This window comes from Mus musculus, chromosome 2, assembly GCF_000001635.26.
Source record: "Mus musculus strain C57BL/6J chromosome 2, GRCm38.p6 C57BL/6J".
Lineage (NCBI taxonomy): Eukaryota > Metazoa > Chordata > Mammalia > Rodentia > Muridae > Mus > Mus musculus.
The window spans coordinates 157,853,784-157,868,086 of record NC_000068.7 but is presented as its reverse complement, the minus strand read 5'-3'; the positions used below and the strand labels follow the sequence as shown (position 1 = coordinate 157,868,086).

Below are 14,303 nucleotides of genomic sequence, written 5' to 3'. Positions count from 1 at the left end.
AGAGAGAGCAAGGAGACCAAAGGGAGGTGAGAATTTCTATCTTGCCGGGAATTAATTGACTTGTATTGTCCACAACAGAACCTCAAACTAATCCCCCATTTACAGGAATGACCCGTGAACAGAATACAAATACCATCAGGACATGAGTGAACGATAAATAAGAAATGTCTGTCACTTCTCAAATTGCCTTGTGACTTTCCCTGGCAACTGCCCTGGAATGAAATACGTAGGGTGATGGCGCCCAAACTCGGCCGTGCTAACCCTCACTTGATGCTGAGGGGAGCCGGGAGGCAAGCCGTCACACTGTGTCACCCTCCTGTGCCACTGCAGCTCAGCAGCTCCCTCAGAAACTGCTATTCTAGCCCCACAGAGAGGACAGCCACAGGATCTGGCACAGGCTTCAGTGGGGAAGACAGGTTTTTCTTCAAGCATTACAAAAAATTCTTGAGAGATGGCTGGGTGGGTAAAGGGCAGGTGTACAAGCACAAGAACCCGAGTTCATATCCCAGAATCCACATAAAGCCCCACATGGTAGGGCATGTCTGTAACCCTGGGGCTTCTATACCAAGCTAGGAAGAAGGGACAGAAGGATTCCCAGAAGCTCCAGGAGGGCTGCCTGGCACATGCTGCAGCAAGCAAGAGATGTGAAGACTGACATCCACAATGTTTTCCAGCTCTACCCCCACACCATGGCCCACACATGTGCCTGGACCCTTCCCCCCAGCTCTACCCCCACACCATGGCCCACACATGTGCCTGCATCCCCCCTCCAGCTCTACCCCCACACCATGGCCCACACATGTGCCTGGACCCTTCCCCCCAGATCTATACCAAAACCATGGCCCACACATGCGAGTACACATACCCCCTGTTTAAAAATTCTTCAATAATGACCTTGAAAAGGAGGCCACAGATACCTACTTATAAGGAAACGAGCGAGTTTATTTTGAAATAGATTGCCGGTGCTGGAGAGATGTCTCAGAGGTTAAGAGTGCTCACTGTTCTTTCAAAAGACCAAGGTTCAGTTCCTAGTCACATGGGGTGGCTGACAGCCACCTGTAACTCCAGCTCCATGGTATCCAACATCTTCTTAGTGGTCTCACCAGGCACCCATACAAACTTGGTACATATATATGCAGACATACACTAAAAAGGGGTGGGATGTGGGGTTGAAGGGACAGGTCAGGTTAAGAGCACTGGCTGTCCTTCCTCTTCTGTAAGCACCAGGCACATACATGGTGCACAGACCATACATGGAGGCAAAACACCCATATAAGTAAAATAATTTAACAATTAAACTAAACGGGGAAAAATTGCTCAGCATGGACGGCAGCTGCTATCTGGCAACTGAGGGGTACCTTCACATGCAGATGCTACTCAGAATTCTGAGTTCTGTGACTGTGAACCTCAAAGACCCACTAGGAAGCATCCCACATGTGCCTGTGGCATCCTGTGCTTGGATATGTCCTTACTGAATCGGTGTCAGTGGTAACTCAAGTAAGAGGTCTCTGTATCAAAAGTTCCCCCCAAAGACCAGGCCATTGTTTGGAATGGAACTACCTCTGGCATGGCCTCAATTCAATAGAGAGAGCCCTGAGGGCCCCGTAGTAGCTGGGGATGGGTCATCAGAGTCTGAAGAAATGATTTATCCATCGGAGTAGGACACAGGGACAGAAGTGGTCCCCATGTGGCCAGGAAAGACCAGGGTTACTGGGCTCGGGACTCAATTTTTCCTGGGTTTTGGCCCCATCTGATAGAGTATTTCTCTGCCACCAGTGAACTGAGCCAATTCAAACCAGATTAGATTAGATTACAGGCAGGTTTACTAGAAGCTGGAGTTTACTAGCCCTAGGACCAAGGCCAGGGAAGTCTCTGTGTTGGGGGAAGGGTATGCCAGGTAGGGACTGAGGAAGCTGGAAGAACCTGGAGGCCAGGTCTGCTTTGGTATGTAAAATATGCCCCTCAGTCCCTTGTCTGGGTTGAAACCAAATGGTTCTCTACAGGTCCCCATAAAACCAGACTCCTTTGTTTTCAGACATTGGCAGAGCTGTGCTCATCCTATCTTATGTCTTTGGAAACCATTTACATGCTAAGACACAAACTTGAACCCATAGCCAGACCTGCCCTTTAAATATCTATTCGAGTCACACAATCTACTGCTCCCCCCATCCCCACCCCTGCCCCCAGCTGTCTCAACCCGCCTACAGCAAGACCCTGCCCTCCCTCCTCAGCCGGCTCCATTTACTGCACAGTAACCAGGTTCTCAAGTTTCTCAAGCCCCTCAGCAGATCCTTCATGGAGTCACCTTGCAAGTTCCCCCTTCAGATGTGACCCCAGCTCTACACCATCACAACCGTCCCCCTACTCTAGTCTGGCACACTCTCATCCCAGCCCACAACATGCCATAGCCTGCTAGCAGGTGTCCTTGTGTCCATCCTTGCCCATGGGCGTAGTCTTCACAGAAGACCATGATGTTTCTTCAGCAATGGCTCCTGACCTCTTCCTGACTGCGGCTTCTGACACGACACAGGTGCTCCTGCCTCAAGGCCTCTGCCAGGAACGCTCCCTACAGGGAACCCATGCTTACTCTCAGATTCAGAGGCCTCAGCCTTCTCTACTACTTCTCTGCTCCCTTGTCCACACTCTTTGAAAATGCAAAGCTCTAACACAGCTAGTCCTGGAGTCTCATTGAGTCTTCCTTCTCTCTTCATCACACACTGTATGTTTACTAATTTGATCACCGATCCCTTCAATATGCATGGCCTGAAGTCAGGGACTCTAATCTGCATTGGTTACTGCTTATGCCCAGCTCCCATTCCAGTTTGGTGTTTTGGGAAACCTTGGCAAATGAGTAGGAAGGAAACAGGTACTCTGTATGACCAGCCAGAGCTGGTGGTGGGCCCCAAACAGACCATTTCCGAGTTCTAGATATCTTTTTAATGCCTTCATACTCTGGGTATAGCACCCAGCCTAGGTCCAGAGACAGGCTGCCTTGCATGCTAAACAGGAAGAACAGGTTACGAGGTGCCAGGAAGCTCTGCTCTGGAGCGGGCATGGCATAAGCAGGACATTTTCAAAGGCACAGTGGGGTTGGAAGCTGGTGGCTGGGGGTTTGGGAGGGAAGCAAGGCTGCGCTCGGAATGAGCCAAGAAGAGAAGAGAAGACCAGAAGGTAGAGTGTGGGACACCCCAGTTCTACTACTCAAGGCTGATTGAGCAGGGACTCTGATCCCTTCAGCTGGTGAACAGGTGTGAGATGAGCCATAAGGAATGCAGTGAATCTCATACTCAGGCCTGAAACTTTGAAGTTACTTAGCACAGCAGCTGGGAACAACCTCCATGTATATCTACATATAAAGCACCTGACAGGCACAGAAGGAGAGAGGGAACATCAGACAGCTCTCATGCAGTGTCTGAGACAACCCGCTCTCTGCAGGATGGAGAAACCCAGGCCAGGAGCAAAGCACCTCATGGCCCCCCTAGTTGGTGCCAGAGGTCGGTAAGATCCAACTTCAGATGGCACGTGTGTTCACTACCAAGCTCTGCATGTGTGAGAAGGGAGTGCTCAGGGCTCCAAACAGCAGGATCCCTAACCTGAAGGAGCTCCTTAAGGGCAGAGGGTGCAGATCGACAACCACAGCGCAGTGTCAGGTAGGTGACAGCAACTTGGTAGGCATGGGACATCTGCCTAATGCTTCCCACTGGAAAACAAAATTGAAAATCCTCATCCTGGTAGCCTTGCAGAAAAGGAAAGAACCTTTTAGAAAGGCCACTGGATGGAGTGTAATGCACACGTTGGTAAGAGCAACCACCCAGGACCACCAGTGCATTTAGAGGGGGCGCAGAGAGCAGAGCTCTCAAGGTTTAATCCCATCTCAGCAGCCACATTCCTGCAGACCTAGGAACCCTAAGAATGGGTTTCTTTCCTGAGGAATTTTTTGTTTTTCCTTATCAAGGTTCCTCCCTCTGTCTTGGCTTTTAGGAAGTTGAAAGACAAGCTTACAGTAACCAGAGGAAACGGCTTCCTTCTTGCTTTACTGACCATTCCAACAGAGAGCAATGGATGGATAGATGCACGTGGTAAAAAAGTAGCTACACACGGACGGCACAGACATACGGAACATCACGAGTGTCTGTACAAGCATTCTCCTTTCCCCATTCTCCTCCCGCTGTCTTGACCTTCCAAGAAAAACCCACAAAGTATCTTGGGTAAATTCTCAACAGAGAATTGATATTATACTCATATATGTTCCCAAATATAACTGCCCTTACCAGCACAGACTTTCTTTTTTAAACCGCTATCTAGAATGCCACTGAATTTAACTAGTGAGCCATTTCTGGGTATTTTTGGTAGCTTCTAGTGTGAGGGTTTTTTTTTTTTTGTTGTTGTTGTTATTAAGGACAATGACATTCACACGCTGTTGGCATACTTTTGCATGTTCTTTTTCCCTTATAGTATATCCTTAAAAATAAAATATGTGACTCAAATGAAAATCACACATAAAATGTTAAATGCCATTTGGGCTGAAGAGATGGCTCAACAGGTAAAGATGGCACTTGCCATGCAAGCTTGGGAACCTGAGTTCAAGCCCTGGAACTCAAATCAAAGTGGAAGGGAGAACTGACTTCACTACGATGTCCTGACTTCCGTGTGTGGGCTGGCTGTGGCACAGGAGCTCCCTCCGACATACCATGTGTACACATACACAAAGACATACATATGTTGAATATGTCTCCCTACACCTTTCCTCACAGTCTCCACGACCCAAGAGAAGTGACAACAGCCGGGCAGATAGAACCAGACCCCCTTCTTCCCCACCTACGTCCCTGATTAGCAGTTGTGCAACATCCTTTTCCTATGTGCTTGAACCAGGGAACAGCAGGATACCTTACAACACAGAGGCCATGAGGGTTTGGCTTGGGTGACTCAGAAATCTTATCCTAGGCATCTGCAAGCTGAAGGCCTGGGAAAGCAAGAGGGGGCAGTCCCACTGCAAGCCCAAAGGCCAAATACACTAAGCCCCAGTCTTTGGAGGGCTGAGAACGATGTCTGAGGGCAGGGAAAGATGGCTGTCTGGCCCCTCCTCTTTGTTATTATTTAGAGTTCTCAATAGATGGGGTGATGCCCACCTACACAGGTGAGGGTAATCTTTACTCAGCCACCTGATTCAAATGCTAACCTGTCCCAGAAACACTCTCCTAGGCACACTCAGGCCCCGTTACATCCGCTAGCAGGGCTTCCTTTAGCACCGCCGCAGTAGCACATGACGGACTCATAAGACTATGCTTACTAATGTTTGTTTTGCTTCTCCTGCCAACTCATAGCTTTCTTAACTTTGATTCCTAAGGGATCTTTGTAAGTTAAGGAAACTACCTTCTTCGTATATCTTGTGGATGTTTTCCTTAGTTTGCCATCTGTCTTTCGGAAATTCTTACTCAAAGTCAGGCTTAGCAGCAGCGTGCTGCCCTGCTCTCACCCTGCTTCAGATGCCTGTTTGTGGGCTAGAGGCACAGCTCGGCAGGCAGATGTTTCTACCACACGCACGAGGTCACAGGTCCGGGTTTGGCTCCAGCACCCTTCTCCCCAGTCTTACTTGGGAGCAGGTTGGCACCTCGTGCATTTGTCGTGCATGTGTGACAGAACACTATTTTGTCAACATACCTTACAGCCAAACTATGAGAAAAGTGCTATTTTTATCTTAGTCTTGTTAATCTGGAACAGAAAACCCAGAGAGGTTAGTTTGCGATCCCATGTATGAAAAAGTTACCCGACTCCAAACTATAACCAATCCTTTGGCTCTTAAAGATGAAGAGGAGACCTGAAACCAACCTTGCCTAAAAACAGGCCCCACAAGGGCTCACTGTGCCCAAAAGACAGACACGATGTAAATGTGGATTTATAAAACCCCACAGTTTTAACGAGGCTAAAATGAAGCAAAAGGCCATATGGAGGAAGACACAAATAACAACCCGTCTTCCCACTTTACAGAATTAAGTCTTCCCAGAAGCAATTTCTTTCAGAGTCTAAATAAAGAAGAGACTTTGGATTTTACAGTTCCACAGATACCGAACCAGAGCCTTACTCTGCAGTCCTCTCCCCTTTGAATCCTGCTGATTCTGATGGGGAAGAAAGTTACAAGGGACTGTTCTTTCTATGCCTTACCAGGAGGGCGGGGGTTACCGGGGCCTGGGAAGGCATCTGGAGCACTGTGTTTCAAGCAGGGAAATGTGGTCCTTGAAAGAACGTTTGTGATACTCTTAGTTAGCATGCACGTCCACAGCTCAGCCCAGTCTAGGCAGGAGAAACCTTGACCACCAACACAGTACACTAAGCAAGCTGTCACCTGCCTGACTGATAGGGCTTTAAGCCAAGCACGCCCAAAGCTGCCCTTGCTCCTTCTACCTCTGTAAGCTCTGGCCTGTCATGTCATAGGGAAACACTCCAGCCACCCCAAGTTTTAGCACACAGGTTTCATTAGCTACTAATAAATGTAGCTTCCCTAAGAACAGATTTCAGCCCATGGTAGTGTCAATTTTTCATACACCAAGGAGATGGGGAGAGCCGCTGGCACAGAGAGCAGAGGAGATAACAGGTTTATCTGCTGGCCAGCACCGCTCAGCTGCTCTGTCATTTCGACAGCATAAAATGGAGGTGAAGGATGGCTACGGAGCTGTCAGTGTGGACATGTAGATGCAGTAGCTCCACGGCAGAGGAAAACACATAGACATATATCCTCCTATCAGGCACACATGCTCCACATACATACATGCCACACAGGTGCCACATACACAATCCACCACACCACATCTATACATCCCACATGCTACCCCTGGAACCCACAAAGGGGAGGGTCAAGTAAACCTCCATTTTTCAATTCACTGGTGAGAGAGGTTGGCATCTTAGCATCCTGGTGGAATGTATGAGCCAGCACAGACACTGTGCCCATGTAACTCCCTGCCTGCTGGGCATCCTGCTCAATAGTCATACAACTGGCTGCCTCCTACATTAATTACTGAAATTGCCTGGAGGGGTGGCTCTGGTCCACCCTTCCCCCTTTACTCTCCTCAGGGCCTCTCTAGGGCGATTAGCAATGAGCTAGATTGCTAAAAGTTTGATTTTCCAGGGCAGTTAAGAGTTTTATGATTTTCAGAGCTGGAAGGGGCTAGAGCTCTCTAGTCTACTTCCCCTGGGGTTCTTCATATAGAAACAATGGCCTAGGGAAGGGTATGACTTGCCTCAGGTTAAAAGCACATTCGAAGGAGCACAGGAATCTACAATCTACAGCTGATCCACCCACCCTCGCTCCCTCCCTCTGTTCCTCAAACCAGTCTACTGTAGAATCTGAGGAATACTTCAGCATGGACTCTGGGCATCCACCTCTCTTAGAGATGGTGTCTCAGTTAAGGATCCTCACTTACACGCAAACCAGGGCTTTCCAGACTAGGGAAATGAGGGAGTCATTCCAAGTAGGTTTCTGGTGTACACCGTTTTGCAAAAAATTGAACAGGTCAGTGTTTCTTAAAAGTCAGCGAGGTCTAAATCCCAAGATGCATTTGGTAAGCAGCGTCTCACTCTGTGAGAAGAGCCATTTCCCCTCTAGAGAGACCTGTTCCTAAGGGGAGATAGGTATCAGGTCCCTGCAGAGAGAGACAAGCCCCAAGTCCTTGCTTCAGAACCATCCAGGCTTGAGTTCAAATCCTGCCCCCAGCAGTTCCTAGCTATTAAACCTCAGAGTGGGTGTTTTTTCTGCCTCAATTTCCTTGTTTGTAAGATGAGGTTGATCCATCACCTATTAAATCCATGGTCTCAAGGGAACATGCACAGTGCTCACTCATCAGATGGCAGCCTAAGATGTGCTGCACCAAAAAGAGCTTCGTGGGACTTCTTCACCTGTGCACTGGGGGCTTGGCTCTCTCCTTCCACACTTTTCTGGTCCCATAGTCCCTGCAGTGTGCTTGTCTGCCTGGGTCCTGGTGAGAAAATATCTTTCTAATACTAAAATGGAGCAAGGTCAACTTCACTCTTGCTCTTTAATCCTACAATAAATTAAAATAAAGTGCTGGGGTGTGACTGTCTATAAAGCCAAATAATACAAAATTCTGGAGACCCGCAGACATCCCCGAGGCAAGTAGTAGCTGTTTATAGGAAGCTGAAGGACACATCATATCTAGGCAGAGATGAGCTTACCTTTCAATAAAAATGAATACATTTAGCCATAATAACCATTTATTGAAAAGAGAATACATAATTTGCAGAACTATAAAAAATAGCTTATTGTTCCTCAGTTGTGGTCAGTGATAGGACATAAAGCATTCTGAATATCTTCTATGTGCTAGATACCATAGCAAGCAGAGGACCATAGAGATGAATGTAGGACTGTGCAAAACTACCTGTGTCTTGAAGAGAGGTGTGTGTGTGTGTGTGTGTGTGCGCGCGCATGCTGTGGTACATGTGGAGGAGTTGGCTCTCTCCTCCCACCATGTGAGTCTCAGGGCTCTGACTCAGGCTGTCAGGCTTGGCAGCAAGTGCCTTTACCTGCTGAGCCATCCATCTCGCCAGGCTTGGCAGGCCACTCTACAGCCTCAGAACCTCCACCTGCCTTCCAATGGTCCAAATGCTTGGCTAAGGACACACACACACAGGTCAGCCAGGGTTCTAATAGGATGGAAATGGTCCCTGTTCTTCACACATCAGGCTATATCCTGGTCAGATCCAGCAAGGCTTCTTTAAAATTCAGGCCATGCTGCCTTTGTTTCCACTCAACACCCAAGGCCACCGGTGCCTTTGTTTTAAGGAAACCAAATGCCGCGCTGTTTTTATGCTCTAAAATTACAGCCATCCAGTTTTAGTACTGAGCCCACTGCCCACCTCCCTTCAGCTACCCAGATGGACTGACATCCTGGTTTCTGCTAAGATTCTAGATGCAAACAGGATGTTCAAAATACCCTAATTAGATCGATCCCAGCCTCAGCAGTGGTGTGCTGGAATACAGATTAATCTGCCTCATGGTCTGCACTGGTAGCTGAAGTAGCAGGAGGCCCTGTCAAATCAAGTCATAGTCATATCTTCTGCTTTTATTATTATTGTTTTTTTTTCTCTTCTTACACTTCATGATAATGGACATCTGCCTAGTCAGGGATGTATTGAGCCATGCAGAGTCACACGTGTATGCTCAGCCCCTCCTGCTGAATATTGATGCCAGTCAGATCACTCTTCGAAAGACACATGCATCTGTGTGAGCATCTATGTATAGCCTCTTTGGCACACACATAAAATACATGTATTCTTCTCCAACCTCCCCTGAATATTCAATACACGGCAGGCAGGCATATGTGGGGGCTTGAGATGGCAGCACACATGCAAACTACAATGTGTCTGTGTGCACTCTGCATGTCTCATGTCGCTTCACTCTCACAACAACCTACAGGTCACTTTGACCAGTCTCCCTGTTTCCCATCAAGGAACAAGTGACCTGGTCAGTTCTACAGTGACCAAGCTCATCCTTTCCCTTAAGTGTTACAACAGCCCCCAACCCTGCTGGTGAGGCAGATAAAACCACAAGCTACTTCCCCTCAGCGAAGCTTTCAAAGCGGAACGCCAGGGAGGATGTGTGGGAATGCTCTCCCACTCTGCTGTCCATCAGAGCCCTTGTCACACTAAGCCACAGGGCCTCAGTCCCGCCTGTCCTTAGTCCTGCATCACACACACGCACACGCACACACACACAAACATCTAAATCCCTGAGAAGGGAGGGAGAGGAAGGTCAAGGCAAACGAAATGCTCCAGTTTCCCAGCAGTGGAACACGGGGGCAGAGGAGTAAGAGTATGCCAGACAAAGTGCAAGAGGCTGGGGCACAGAGACATGAAGAGCAGGTCTCTCACTGGAGGTGGGCAAGGGTGGAGCAAATAGGGAAGTGTAGGAGGCGTAAGCTAGAATCCCACATCTCAGTCTAGAATCTGGACTTCGTTGCATATGACACAGGTCAGCTAGCAGAAACAAGCAGCACTATGTGTGTTCTAAGAGAGTCATCCTAGAAAAGGGACAGGGAGGCGTCTCACAGAATCACAGGCACCAAACAAGTTTTCACTGCATTCAGATGTCTCTAACAGTAAACTGTCCCTAAGCAGAATTTGAAATAGTCAATGACCTCCCTCAAGAGTCTCAGGCTTGGCCATCTTCCTCTGGGAGGGAGGGGGATGTACAAAGGAACTGGGAGAATAGACTTTTAGTCCACACCCCAAGAAAAACTCTCTATGGGTCTTTTGTCCACCTACAGCTTGGGGACCTTTTCTTGACTATGGGGTGAGAATGACTTAGATAGCCTGCTAGTTATCAAAAAGACGCAAACTAGTGAGTGACCCAACATGAGGTCATGGAAACGTGAAACCACTGAGACTTAGACAAGTGTTCCTGGCAGCTCTATTCCCCAAGGTCCAATTCTGGAACAGCCTATTAACAGGAAGAATGAAGTTTATCCACATAACAGAATTCTACTCAGCAACAACAATAGCAACAACAAAAGAACCCACCAATGCATACCTCAACTATGAACGAACTTCACAAAGGGCACACAGAGTGGATGCCTTACCCGGTAGACAAGAAGGTATTGTGTGGCCCCGGAGTGAAGATCTAGGTGAGGTTAACCTTGTTGTGGTGGGGAAAAAGGAACAGCGGTAAGTTACCTCTATGGGGGCAGGGAGGATTAGTGAAAGGGAATTTTCTGGGGTACTAGAATGTTCTATATTTGACAGTGCCCTTGCCCAAATGCATTACTAGTCTCTCAAGCTCCGTGCATCCCAGTCGTACCTGAGCAATAACAAAGCGAGGTTAATGATAAGCACACTGGAGTGTGACATATGCTGGTGTCTGCAACTTACATTCTGCACCAAAAAGTCACCCAGGCGATGAGAGGCACGTAAAAGTAACAGAGTGGTAAAGAAGGCAGGTGGGGCGTGAACGGTGGCCAGTGCCAGGTATGGCAGCATTTGCTCCACCTTTCTTTCACCTTTTCTACGTTTGAAATTTTCTTAAAAGGCTAAGGAGGAGGCAGAAGTGAGAGGAGCATGAACTGGGTACAAAGGAAGTGCCTTCCAAAGGCAACTCTCTGAAAAGGAGTTCTCAGACGTGTTATCTGAAACTGCGAATGCCGAATGCCGTTTCCCACTGAAGCCTGTTCTACCTGAAGCATCACTAAATTTAACTAAATACTCTCACTTCTGGGTTGTGCTGAGACTCCACAAACACCCTGCACTCACTGGGTGCAGAGAGGTGCGGTACCGCCTGGGTTGGCTTTCCTTCCCCTGGGATTCCCTTCATCGGCCCAGAATCACACGGATTAGGGAAGTACTTAAGTGCTATCCTGCTAAAGCTGGAACCCGGGGGAAAAGCTTCTGTGTGTTACCGCCTGGCTCCCAGAGCCCAGGGACCAGGGCTGAATGGTGTGGCTTCTCATAGGCCCAAGGCTCCCAAGGAGAAGTGCTCCTGGAGCACAAAGGCCCAGACTTCAGGGAGAGGGGAGCTGCATGTAAGACCTACCATGTGTGCGCTACGATCTGCGATCTGGAAGTGGGGTCTCTTCACCTGCAGTTTTCTCTGGCTGCTGTAATGTGATCTATCAGGGATGCCAACCCTATCACTTCAGCAGCAGCAGCAGCAGCAGCAGCATGTCCTTATGACAATGGCTCTGGAGAGCACCATTTGACTTCTGAACCCCAGTGCAGGCTTGGTCACATTGTCACGAGAGGACAGGAAGCAGAAGGGCTCAAGCTGCCACTGCCCACCCACAGTGGACCACCTCAGATTTCTCAGCACTAGAGCCCATTTTAAATATAGAGATCTTTCGACAAAACAAACAAAATCTTGCAGGACTACATGGCTAACTTTACATCAATAATTTAGGCTGGGCTGGCATTTGAGACCTTTAGGAAGGGACATATCCCGGCTGTCCTTCCCCGTCTCTTTCCTGCTCTTTGGAATATAGGAGTTATAACCAGGGCACTAGCAGCCATCTGGGACCATAAAACAATCTTGAAAAGCACAGCCAGGTCTTTCATAGGCGCTTGGGGGCCCACTGAGGGCCAACAAATGCTTCTGGCCTTGAGATAAGAATGGCAGGACGGGCTGGTGAGATGGGTAAGAGCACCCGACTGCTCTTCTGAAGGTCAGGTGTTCAAATCCCAGCAACCACATGGTGGCTTACAACCATCCGTAACAAGATCTGACTCCCTCTTCTGGAGTGTCTGAGGACAGCTACAGTGTACTTACATATAATAAATAAATAAATAAATCTTTAAAAAAAAAAAAAAAAAAAGAATGGCAGGACACCCAGAAGCGTCAGAATGGCCCTGCTGGCCTCCAGATTGTCTTACCCAGGAGAGACAATACACACCTCTTGCTCTCAGCAGTAATCCTGCGTCTTCTGACTGACCCCTTATCCTTAAGTTCTTTCTTAGTTCTTTCTTAGGACTCCCCAAAGCAAAAAGAGAGCCTAACTGTCCTGAGTGTCCTGAGGTTGCTCCTAAGCAAAGGGACGTGCACACAGGCAGCCCTATTCTCAGAAGCAGGCCCGCATGGCAACAGGAGAAGCCTCAGAAGCACATCAACTGCCGATGGAAAGGCACGCTTCTCCTCAGGGCACTCCCATGATTATACACAGACCAGACACTGGTAGGAAGAACCAGGAAGCTTCTGCCTGGAGTTCAACACCTTCATTTTACAAGGGATGCCCATATGTGTTGTCCCCATGGAGCTGAGTGCTGACAAAGACCAGCTTCTCTGGCCACATGGAGGCTTGGGTGAGGCCTCTGATGGAGAAAGCCCTGCAGCAGCCACAGCTCAGCTCAGTTCCCTGCCTTTTGCTTTCAGAGTATTTCATCTAAATGAAAGCTCACTGTGGCCTACAAGCTCTTTCAGAGTTTGGGAAGTGAATTCTCTAGGTACTGTCGTTCCTTTGCAATGAAGCACATAACAACATCTTTAGATCCTAAAATGAGACAAACGGTTAGGATATTTGTACTGTGACTTTTTTTTTTTTTTTTTTTTTTTTTTTTGTAAAGTGTTCTTGATGGCCAGCTCAGTGTCTTGTCAAAGAGCTCTATAGGATTGAGGCACAGTATAACTGCTTGGCATACTATGCTTGGCCCGGACTGGTACCCAGAGGCCAGGCACAGATGTCAGAAACTCCCACACTCCATCAGCAAATCTGCTCTTCCCTACTTGTGCATCCCAATTATAGGGGGTGCAGGGGCAGCAGAGCCAACCATAACAACTTAAGACATGGGAGTTGCTTTCATACTCCTAAACTCCCCATGCACTGTGCCTGCTTTGAAAAGTAGTGCATGCATGTATATGTGTGTGTGTGTGTGTGCGTGCACGCACATGTAAGCACATGTATGTTGAAGATGCAAGAGTAGAAGTCAAGGCCCCTTAGAATGAGCTAAAGTCATCCCTACCACTTTCACCTTATTTGGAGGCTCTGTCTTAGTCCCCAACTGCCCCATCTGATCCTTCCACACTAAACACCATAGTCATGTACAGATGTCTGAGGCCTCATCAACTGTTGAGCTTCAGGGATCTGCTGATAGCCACAGAAACCAGAAAACCGTGCACAGACCCAAAGCAGCTTGTGCTTATTTGCTCAAGGCTTGACATGGCATGGTGTGAGGTCAGAGGGTTTCAGAGCAAGAAGATGGAGGCATTTCAGTGCTGCTGGAACAGCATGTCTGTTCCATGTTCCTTCACTCCATGTCTGAGTGAACAAACTAAACCAGTCCCTGATCACTCACACAGGAAGTCAAGCCTTCTGTGAAAATGTCTGAGGTCACACTCTAACAGGTGTGGGACCCCTTCTCAGGAAAAGAGGACTCAGCGACTCCTAATCCACATGGGCTAGGGCCTGGATGTCAAGCTTTCTTCCATGTACCAGGACAACCACCTCACAGATACATAATAAAGAGCTGGGGAGGCTGGGCATGTGAGGCCATGACTGGTCTGTTTGGTGTACACAGTGAGTCCCAGGCCAGCCAGGGCTACACAGTGAGACCCTACCTAAAAAACAGAGACAGAGGAGGTGGAAGGAAAGAAGAAAAAGAGGAGGAGGAGGAAGAGGAAGAGGAAGAAGAGGGGGAGGAGGAGGAAGAAAAGGAAGAAGAGAGAAAAGAACAAATGACCAGGGGTGGGCACGAGGCTGTTCCTGCCTTCCCCAAAGGGTCCAAGGAGGGAAAACCATCTGTTAGAACTCCATAACAGACTCCATGCCAGTCAGTTCTCCATTTTCTTTCCTTCCTTCCTTTTTCCTCACGCA

General features: G+C 48.3%; 1 protein-coding gene across 2 annotated transcripts in view; it reads right to left on the bottom strand.

Moving 5' to 3' along the window:
* The window catches only part of Ctnnbl1 (catenin, beta like 1), a 154,503-nt gene that overhangs the window by 23,817 nt on the left and 116,383 nt on the right, over positions 1 to 14,303 (bottom strand). The window lies entirely within an intron of this gene.